The sequence below is a fragment of the Symphalangus syndactylus genome, chromosome 12, assembly GCF_028878055.3.
Source record: "Symphalangus syndactylus isolate Jambi chromosome 12, NHGRI_mSymSyn1-v2.1_pri, whole genome shotgun sequence".
Taxonomy (NCBI): Eukaryota; Metazoa; Chordata; class Mammalia; order Primates; family Hylobatidae; genus Symphalangus; species Symphalangus syndactylus.
Window position 1 is genome coordinate 139,947,501 of NC_072441.2, and position 10,655 is coordinate 139,958,155.

At 50.6% G+C, this 10,655-nt stretch overlaps 1 long non-coding RNA gene across 1 annotated transcript; it reads right to left on the bottom strand.

The window, feature by feature from the left end:
* Positions 1-1,995: 1,995 nt before the first annotated feature.
* Positions 1,996-8,802, bottom strand: LOC129469031 (uncharacterized). The gene is made up of 3 exons (XR_008652894.1): positions 8,717-8,802; positions 4,303-4,456; positions 1,996-2,076 (listed from the first exon to the last, which is right to left on the bottom strand). It is a non-coding gene; the product is annotated as an uncharacterized lncRNA (long non-coding RNA).
* Between the last annotated feature and the right edge of the window lie 1,853 nt (positions 8,803-10,655).

Genomic DNA, 10,655 nt, shown 5'->3' on the forward strand with positions numbered 1-10,655 from the left:
CTGCAGGGATGAGTAGAAGTAACCAGGTGAGGATGGGGAGGAAGGGGCTCCAGGCAGAAGGCACAGCGTGCACAAAGGCTTTGAGGTCATAATCAATCCAGGGTCTAGCCCATGGCCTGGCCATGCCAAACTGTCAGTCAATATTTGTTTTTGTTTTTATTTGTTTGTTTTGAGACAGGGTCTGGCTCTGTTGCCCAGGTTGGAGTGTAATGACATGATCTCACCTCACTGCAACCTCTGCCTCCCGGGCTGAAACCATTCTCCCACCTCAGCCTCCCAAGTAACTGGAGCTGCAGGTGTACACCGCCACGCCCGGCTAATTTTTGTATTTTTGGTAGAGACAGGCTTTGGCCTTGTGGAACTCCTGGGCTCAAGCGATCCTCCCGCCACAGCCTCCTACAGTGCTGGGATTATAAGCTCAGCCATGATACCAGACCGGTCAATATTTGTTGACTGGAGCATCAATTGCTTACCAGCTTCTGCATTTCATCACGTGGCATCTTTGTAGCAACCTGGTAAGATGGGAGCTAATGTACACCAGTTTCACAGAGGTGATGCTCAGCAGCTTACAGAGGTGGCCAAGGTCACGTAGCTCCTAGATGTGTAGTAAAGTCAGGACCGTCTACCTTCTCTCATCTTGCTTTGGGGGTTCAGGGGAATGTTTTCTCTGCTGCTACTATAGAGAACCACTGAACAGAAAAGACCCAGGCAAGAACTAGCAGGCTGGGTACAGGCTCCCAAGGCTCTTTCCTTTGAAGCACAGCCCCTGGGGTCTCTGAGATCAAAATCCCTGGAGCCCAAGTTTCCGGAAGACCTTCGTCCAGCCTGAGCACTGTGGTCTGCCCTCCTCCCACACCAGCCTCTTGGGGGCCTGGACTAGGGACCCTGGCTCCCTGGGCTCACCTCTGCCCATCTCTCCCTCTCTGGGGTCCCTGGGCACTGCATCTGGCTCCTGTGAGAATAAGGCCTCTGGGCCTCCACTTCCTGGGTAGTTCTTAGGAATGTGCCTCTGCAGCAGTGGCAGATGTGGGCCTGGGACGTGATGAGGGTGGCAGCGAGGCCTGGCAGAACACGCTCTGTCCAACACTACTGAGCTCCCTTCCCCAGGCCCCTGCCTGCTTCCACCAGCACCAGCTGTAATAGTCTCACCAGACCCTTCAAACCAACACATCTGGGGGAGGGGGGCGAACAGTGCATCTTGCTTTGGAAAGTTTAAGGCACGTAAGCTCTGGGGATCTAGGAGGCCGCATGTGTGCATTGGGAGGTGTGGGGGGTGGGGTGGGGCGGGTAGTGCAGAGCCCAGGCCCAAGGAGAGGCAGGGGCAGGGGGCAAGAGCCTGGTTTCTGACCCTCAGGTCCATTGTCTGGTTAACTGTCAGCCTGTTTCCAAGTTAAAAATGCTTCTTCCTGGCCTGGCGCGGTGGCTCACGCCTGTAATCCCAGCACTTTGGGGGGCTGAGGCGGGCAGATCTCCTGAAGTCAGGAGTTCGAGACCAGCCTGGCCAACATGGTGAAACCCCATCCCTAAAAATACAAAAATAAGCCGGGCGTGGTGGCACGCACCTGTAGCCCCAGCTACTCGAGAGTCTGAGGCAGGAGAATTGCTTGAACTTGGGAGGTGGAGGTTGCAGTGAGCTGAGATCATGCCATTGCACTTCAGCCTGGGCAACAGAAGGAGATTCCATCTCAAAAAAAAAAAAAAAAAGAAAAGAAAAAAATGCTTCTTCCTTAGGGGGCCAGGTCCCAGACCAGGCCCGCTACACAGACTGAACACCAAGCCCACTACACAGATAGGAAAACGAAGGCCTATGGATGCTACGGGGTGCTGAGTGCAGGTCTGTCTTCCCTTCCTCCCAGGGCAGTCTACCCTTCCCAGGAAAGCGGAGACCAGTCTATCTGTCCTTCCACTCACCCATCTTCAGGCCACTCTCAACCCCCAACCCCTCTAAATGCCCCCTGGAGCCTGTCCCCAACGACCCCCTTCTAGGGAATGTGATGAAAGGTCTATTTATTATACTTCAGCTCGGACAGTTGTTTCAGATGTTTCCAATTCGTCAGACTGCTCAGACATCTGTTCCTGGTTGAAGGCAGAGAAGAGAAAGAAAAAAGGAAAAAACTCGATGCGTTTCCCACACCCTCACTCAGATGCACACAGACTCGCACCTCCCCTCGCTCTCTCTCCCTCCCCCAGACCCTCGCAGCACGCTCCCCTGTCCTCATCCACACTCACAGCCTCACTCACTTTCACTGCAACCACATGCCGTGCTCCACACAGCGCCCAGGTGTGTGCCGAGACTCTGCTATGCCCACTCTCCACCCTCGCTTCCCCCACGCAGCCTGGTGTGCACACTCACGCCTACACCTGTCCCCTCTCGGGGCCTCACACCCCATTACTAGGTCATGGTGAGGGTTCCTATGGTGGGGGGCCTGGACCATGTCTTGCATTCCAGTTGAGACACTATAAAGTGGGCTGTCACCTTCCCTACCTCCCAGGGCTGTTGTGCTGGTTAAAATCTTGTGTGTTAGGTGCCTGGCCTGGCAGTGAGCTGGCACTCTGAGAATGTCCATCACGGCTCCTGGTGGCATTTTCCCCCTCCCCTATGTACAGACACACACCCACATACGTATTTGCACCTACAGTGGGGACTGAAAGATTCCAGGGTCCCAGGGACCCTGAGGTTCTGTGATTCTTGACCCTCACACACAGATGTACAAGCTGCATATGCGTGGGTGCTCAGCAACCTGGTCTAACACAGGCATGCGGGCAAACAAATGTACATGGACACTCCTTAACGCACACACTCACCTGCACACTTGCAGACATATACACTCGCTTGCACTTGCACGCTCCTCTCAGCTCATTCACAGATGCACACCCAGCTCCGCACATGGAACACCCAGCTGAGGGACCGGGGATTGGAGGGGTGGAGGGAGACCTGAGTTCATGGGGACCAGGCTGGACTTGCTGAGTTGGGGCTGGGGGAGGAAGTCAACCTCTCCCTGGCTCCTAGGCAGACCGGGTACATTGTTGCAGTGCGGACCAGCGCCCCCCGACTCTGGGGGCCTGGGCTGGAGAGGCGCCGATGGTAAACCCCTCTCCTAATGCACTGCCATGTGCACTCTCGTCACCCCACTTCTGGAGGAACTGTGGAGTAGCAGGTGGAAGGGGAGGTTCTGGGGGGGGTGGCAATTGGGGGGTGAATGGTCAGGGTGATGACTCCTCAATCTAGAGTGCATTGATTGACACCTCCTGTCTATGACCCCAATCCCCAGATCTGGGCCATGAGCCTGGAAACAAGAGCACCTCTCTCACTGCTCTCCCACCTCCTCCAGTTCCACCAGCCACAGGTGGCTTTGGTCAGACCAGCCCAGGACCTCTCCAGCCTGGGGCCTTCCAGGCAGGCTCAACTGACCTCTCCACCAGGCCCCCTGGCCCTCCAGTATGGGCATCGTAGCGGACTGCTGTGAGGCTGAGGCACTGCTGGGAGGCTGAGGCACACTCAGAAACAGAAGGCAGGAGGAGGGGTCTGTGGGGTCCACCGTGCGTCCTCCCACTTCCCCCAAGCTGCCCCTCCAGCTGTCTGGGAGTCATAGTCCCTGCTCCCCCAACCCAGACCCCCAAAGCAGGTGGAGGAAGTATTGTCCTTGTGTTAGATTTCAATAGCCCCAGAGCAACTGGGAAACCCCCTTCCCCGCCACAGCCAGCTCAGCTTTTGTGTGTTGGGGGCCTGAATCCGAGACCCACTTGTGGAGGCTCCCCTCTTCCACAGCCCCCTCCCTCCCACTGCTGGGGCCTTGGGGCCTTGGGCCAACTGGGGCCTCCTCCTCCTTCTCTCCTCTGTCTTAGAGTCGTTGCTGGCCTTAGAGTCAGACAGAACAGACTTGGGCTCAGCTCCTCTCAGCTGCTGACCTGCTCTGGGATTTGCTGCAAAGCATGTAGCCCCTCCCAGCTTGGATGTGCTCCCCTGCAAAGTGGGCAGGGTATAGGCTTTACGGAGAAGACCCGTTTACCTCATGGCCTCCAAAGGGCCTGGTGATAGGTGCTCAGTGAAGGCTGGTTGACTCGATCCTGGAGCCAGGTAACCTGTCCCCAGTCCAGGGCAGACTGCACCTCAGGAATTCCCTTCTTTGGCAAACGCTCCCCTTTAGGCCCCCACCTCAGTGAGAGGAAGCCTTGCCTGGACAAGGAGGGGCAGGATCCCAGACACCACCCTCTTGCTTTACCAGCCTCCTTCAGTTTTCCTATAAAATCCCCAAGGCCAAGGGCAGCATTGCTACTACTATGCTTTTACCTGTTGCTCACCTGCAGTGTTTTCAGCTGTTTGCCCACCCTCTTCCTACTCTTGAAGGAGGAGCCAGAGGCTTCTGCAAGGTACTGGGGCTGGAGTCGAGAACGGCAGATGGAAGCGGGAGAGAAGAAGGAGGCTCCCGCCTGGCTTCTCACCCACAACATACTGCTGGGTGGGAGGAAAAGGTGAGAAATAACCATTTATTGAGCACCTACTGTGTGGCAGGCATTGCATCGGGGCCACAAGTTAGCATGTATGTACCAGAATATAAACTCCATGAGGGCAGAGATTATTCTGTTTTGTTCACTGTTGTAACCTTAGTGCCTAGCACATGGTAAGAACTCAGCAAATATATGCGGAATAAATGAATTTGTACCTGTTATTCTCATCATAACTCTATGAGGCAGGTATAATTATTATCACCATGTTACATGATTTTCAGCTGAGACTCAGAGAGGTTAAGTGACTTGCTCAGCGTCACACAGCCAAGTAAGTGGCAGAGCTGGGCCTGTCTGGTTGTAAAGCCCTTGCTCTGACCACTGCACTCTTGAGCAGGCCCAGAAGATCACAGCTACTCTGTGTGTGTGTGTGTGTGTGTGTGTGTGCAGCTGTCCTGGCATGGGAGTATCATATCTTGGAGGCTCATTGACTACACAAGTCCCATGGTCACACATAGAAACTGTCATGTGTTCTTGTGCCTTAGTGTGCTCGATAAATATTGATTGAACAGCCACAGCTTCTCAGAGATGATAAAAAAGGAAGAAATATTAATTGAATAAATGAAATAAGTGGGTGAGTGAATAAGTGCTTCACGCTAGCTCACAGATACCCTGGTTGTGTTTAGAGGGGCTGGGTGATTAGAAGATAGGCTTGTCAGCTGGGCATTGGACACCGGGGTTCTAATCCCTAAGTTGTAGTGTGACCTTGGCTGAGTCACCACCCCTCACTGAGCCTGGGTCCCTCCTCGGTGAGGTAGACGAGAGCTGATGGTCAGGTGTTTCTCAAGGCCCTTCCAGCTCTGCCACCTCAAGTGCTCAGGGCCTCGGGTTTCCCAGTTATGGGCTCCACAGTCAGGGTGGGGTTGGTTCTTGTTTTCTGGGAAGGGGAGGGGATGTGGTAGAGAATCTGAGTATGCTTATTCTACATATTCTGTAGAATGAAGTCTGACTCTGGCTCAGCATCCAAGGCCTTCCACGATGCAGTCTCAGTCCAACTGCTTCCCCTCATCCTATGCAACACATAGACATACTTATTCTCTCTCTCTCTCTGTCTTAGACACTGGGCAGAACAACAGCTTAGCCAAGGCCATGAGTCTAACCCAGCAAGGAAAAGGGACTTGGGACTTGTACCAGCTGCCTGTCACTGACCTGGGCTTTGCCCCCAGCAACTCCACATGATGGAGGAAGCACAGGATATAAATCCAGGCTTGACCACTACAATCAGTGTGCTCACGGGCAAGTCACTTAGCCTCTATGTGCCTTTGTTTTCTCATCAGCAAAGTGGAAATGGTGATACCTTCTATCTTGGGGAGCCTTTGCTCAAAAGAAGTGACAGTGTCCATCAAGTGCACTTTTGTTGTGTGAGCCTGGAGAAAACTTTATTAGAAATCTACTTTGTGGCTGGGTGCGGTGGCTCATGCCCATAGTCCCAGAACTTTGAGAGGCCAAGGCAGGAGGACTGCTTGAGTCCAGGAGTTCGAGACCAGCCTGGGCAACATGGCAAAACCCTGTCTCTACAAAAAATGTAAAATTAGCCGGGTCTGGTGGACTATGAGCCCGTAGTCCCAGCTACTTGAGAGGCTGAGGTGGGAGGATGGCTTGAGCCTGGAAGGTCGAGGCTGCAGTGAGCTGTGATCACACCACTGCATTCCAGCCTGGCGACAAAGCGAGACCCTGTCTCAAAAATCAAAACAAAACAGCTGGGTGTGGTGGCTCATGCCTGTAATCCCAGCACTTTGGGAGGCCAAGGCGGGTGGATCACCTGAGGTCGAGAGTTCGAGATCAGCCTAACCAACATGGTGAAACCCTGTCTCTGCTAAAAATACAAAATTAGCTGGGCGTGGTGGCGCATGCTTATAATCCCAGCTACTCGGGAGGCTGAGGCAGGAGAATTGCTTGAACCCATGAGGCAGAGGTTGCAATGAGCCAAGATTGTGCCATTGCACTCCAGCCTGGGCAACAAGAGCAAAACTCCATCTCAAAAAAAAAAAAGAAAAAACAAAAAACCAAAAAAACACAACTTTGTGGTCAGACCCCTGACAAAGATCTGAGAGAGGAAAAGTCCGAGATACAGTTGCTACCTACTTTTTTTTTTTTCTTGAGACAGGGTCTTGCTTTGTCACCCAGGCTGTGGATCTTCCACCTCCTGGGTTCAAGTGACCCTCCCACCTCAGCCTCCCAAGTAACTGGAACAACAGGTACACACCACACACCTGGATAATTTATTTTATTCCTTACACAGATGGAGTCTCGCCATGTTGGTTTTGCACTCCTGGCCTCAAGCAACTTCCTGCCTTGGCCTCCCAAAGCGCTGGGATTCCATGAGTGTGCCACCAGGTCCAGCCTGCTGCCTACTTTTTGAGACTTGTGGTTTACCCAGGAGAATGGATACACACTCAGGAATCCTGTGGGATGGAATAATGTAATCTCAGATAAAAAGCAAACAACAGGTTGGAGGAAATAGTTACAATTAACATGACAAGCAAATAGTTAATATTCTTGCCATATAACAATCTTACACAACTTAAGGGGTAAAAATCCCGCAGAGACCCCAGTACATTAATGGGGTCTCATGATATAGACAATGAGGGCAGATAATATGGATAGCAAAATCCATAAGCCAGAAATTATAAATATGTAGTGGTGGGTATTTGTAAAACATATTTCATCTCGTCGATAATCAAAGAAGTGCAAATTATTTTATTATTATTGTTATTATTATTATTGAGACAGAGTCTCACTCTGTTGCCCAGGCTGGAGTACAGTGGCACAATCTCGGCTCACTGCAACCTCCACCTCTCAGGTTCAAGTGATTCTCCTGCCTCAGCCTCCTGAGTAGCTGGGATTTCAGGCACCCACCACCACACCTGGCCAGCTTTTGTATTTTTAGTAGAGACAGAGTTTTGCCATGTTGGCCAGGCTGGTCTTGAACTTCGGGCCTCAAGTGATCCCCCTACCTTGGCCTCCCAAAGTGCTGGGATTACAGGCGTGAGCCACCACACCCAGCGGAAGTGCAAATTAACAGTAACATTTCTGTCTTTTTTCTTTATCGAGAATCCCCAGTGTAGGTACTATCATAGTGAAAAAGGCAAGCTCGTATACTGCCACCGTTTTCAGTCATTAGTTTGATATTTTTCAGGCACATACTACATGCTGGACACTGTTCCGGAGGCTGCAGAGCATGTTTGCAGTGTGGACAAAAAGTCTTGAAAGTACTCACAGCAGCACTGCAAAAAGAAGTCGGGTTTACAGCACTAACCATGGACAAGGCTGAGCCGGGTGGTATTAACAGTTCACACAGGCCAGGCACGGTGGCTCACGCCTGTAATCCCAGCACTTTGGGAGGCCAAGGCAGGCAGATCACGAGGACAGGAGATCGAGACCATCCTGGCTAACACGGTGAAACCCCGTCTCTACTAAAAATACAAAAAATTAGCTGGGCGTGGTGGCGGGCGCCTGTAGTCCGAGCTACTGGAGGCTGAGGCAGGAGAATGGAGTGAACCCGGGAGGCAGAGCTTGCAGTTAGCCGAGATCGAGCCACTGCACTCCAGCCTGGGAGATGGAGCGAGACTCCGTGTCAAAAAAAAAAAAAAAACAGTTCACACAGATCCAAACCCAGAGGCTGCCACTGGAGTCTGGGCCACCTCAGGGGAGCTGCTTAATTGGCCAAGCCCTCTATCCCCTTGTCTGTACAATGGGGATAATAATGTACCCCAATGCTCACAGCATTGTCATGAGCACAAAGTAAAACAACAGGTATAAAAGACCAGGACTAAAGTGAATCCTTGGCCAGGTGTGGTGACTCATGCCTGTAATGCCAGCACTGTGGGAGGCTGAGGCGGGGGGGATCACCTGAGGTCAGGAGTTTGAGACCAGCTGGGCCAACATGGTAAAACTCCGTCTCTACTAAAAATACAAAAATTAGCCAGGTATGGTGGTGGGCGCCTGAAATTCCAGCTACTTGGGAGACTGAGGCAGGAGAATGGCTTGAACCCGGGAGGTGGAGGTTGCAGTGAGCTGACATCGTGCCACTGCACTCCAGCCTGGGTGACAGAGCAAGACTCTGTCTAAAATAACAATAATAATAAAGTAAATAAATAAAAAGTGAACCCGGAATAATAAAGTTTATTTTGCATTATTTATCGCTGAGAGAAAAACCCACCCACGTCTCTAATAATGGAGGAGAGGATAAATGTGTGTCGCTACTCACCATTTGCTGTGTCACCTAGAGAAGCCATTCAAAAGGGTTCTTGAAAGGATCTTTAATGCCATAGCTGAATACTTGCGAAGTAACACTTGATCCAGACGTACGTGACGTGTGATATAATTGTTGCCAAGCAGCATATCTGGAAGGAATGAATTCTATCACAATGGAGGCATTAGGATGATTCTAACCCTCCCCTACGTTTTCTAAAAAATCACAAATTTTCTTATAACTGGAGACTAGTTATATATAATTATATATTATATATAATATACACTTACATGTTATATATAATTATATATTATATATAATATACACTTACATATTATATATAATATATACTTACATATAATTAATGTTATATAATACAATTAAGCATTAATTTTAATAATGGATTGTCAGAAGGGCCTCGTCAGGCAGGGAGTAAGAAAGGTATTACCATGTTTGACACAGACTTGTCAAGAAACTTTAGGTTTATTAAAACCAGGGACCATATCTTACTTATCTTTGTTTTCTTGGCGCATTGCTGGAAACTAATCAATCACTGAGAAAATGTGGATCTGAAGGCTTTACGTGCATTTTATCAGTTTTTACGACTACCCTGTAAGGCAGAAACTATAATTATCACCATTGGACATATGAGGACACTTAACTTATCAAGTTCAAGAGATTTGGCCAGGCGTAGTGGCTCACGCCTATAATCTCAGCACTTTGGGAGGCCGAGGCAGGTGGATAACCTGAGATCAGGAGTTTGAGAACAGCCTGGCCAATGTGGCAAAACCCTGTGTCTACTAAAAATACACACAAAAAAATTAACCGGGCGTGGTGGTGCATGCCTATAGTCCCAGCTACTCGGGAAGCTGAGGCAGGAGAATCGCTTGAACCTGGGAGGTGGAGGTTGCAGTGAGCCAAGATCACGCCACTGTACCCCAGCCTGGGCTACAGAGCAAGACCCTGTCTCCATAAAAAAAAAAAAAAAAGAAAGAAAGAAAGAGACAGACTTGTCAAGATCACAAAATTAAAAGGAGCAGGGCACAGTGTCTCACAGGCTGTAATCATAGCACTTTGGGAGGCTGAGGAGGGAGGATTGCTTGAGCTCAGGAGTTCGAGACCAGCCTAGGCAATATGAGATCCTGTCTTCACACACACACACAAAAAAAATACAAAAATTAGCCAGATGTGGTGGCGTGTGTCGGTAGACCCAGCTCCTTGGGAGGCCAAGGTGGGAGGATCATTTGAGCCCAGAAAATCAAGGCTGCAGTGAGCCATGATGGTGACTCCAAACTCCAGTCTGTGTGACAGAGTGAGACCCAGTCTCAAAACAAACAAAAACAAACAAAAAAAACAAAACAAGATTAAGAGGCAGAGCTGGGATCAAACCCAGGTTTGTCTGACTCCAAAGTACCTCAGCTGTCTTGCTCTGCTGTGCCATGTGTTAACATGGAGACCAACAGTGGAGGCAGATGACAGGGAGGCAAAGACCTCTTCCCAAGGCCCTGAGATGGCCAATGGCAGATCCGAGGGCTCAGCGTGGGGCTGCCTGGAAGAGTCAGGTTGTGTCAGAGGCAGGAACTTGACAGAGAGGAGCCAGCTTCTGGAGGAAGAGTAATCCAGCTTTTCCTGGGTTGAATTTGAAGAAATAACAGGATACACGTGTTGGAAATATGCCACAGGCAACTTAAAGTATTGACTGGTGTGAAGATAAGAACCAAGCTGGAGATGTACTTATCAGGGAGCCAGAGGACTCTGAGCTAGTAGATGAAAAGGTGGTTGGAAAAGACGGAACTCATGTCAGTTGAGAGCTGGAGCGTGTGCTCAGTGCTTTGCACTGCCGCGGGCATGTTTTGGGGTGCCTGCTCAGTCATGGTTCTTTCTTTGAGATCGTGTCCCATCCACAGTCTCTTCTGAGGGCATGTGCCCAGACAGCCACACAGGGCTCATGACC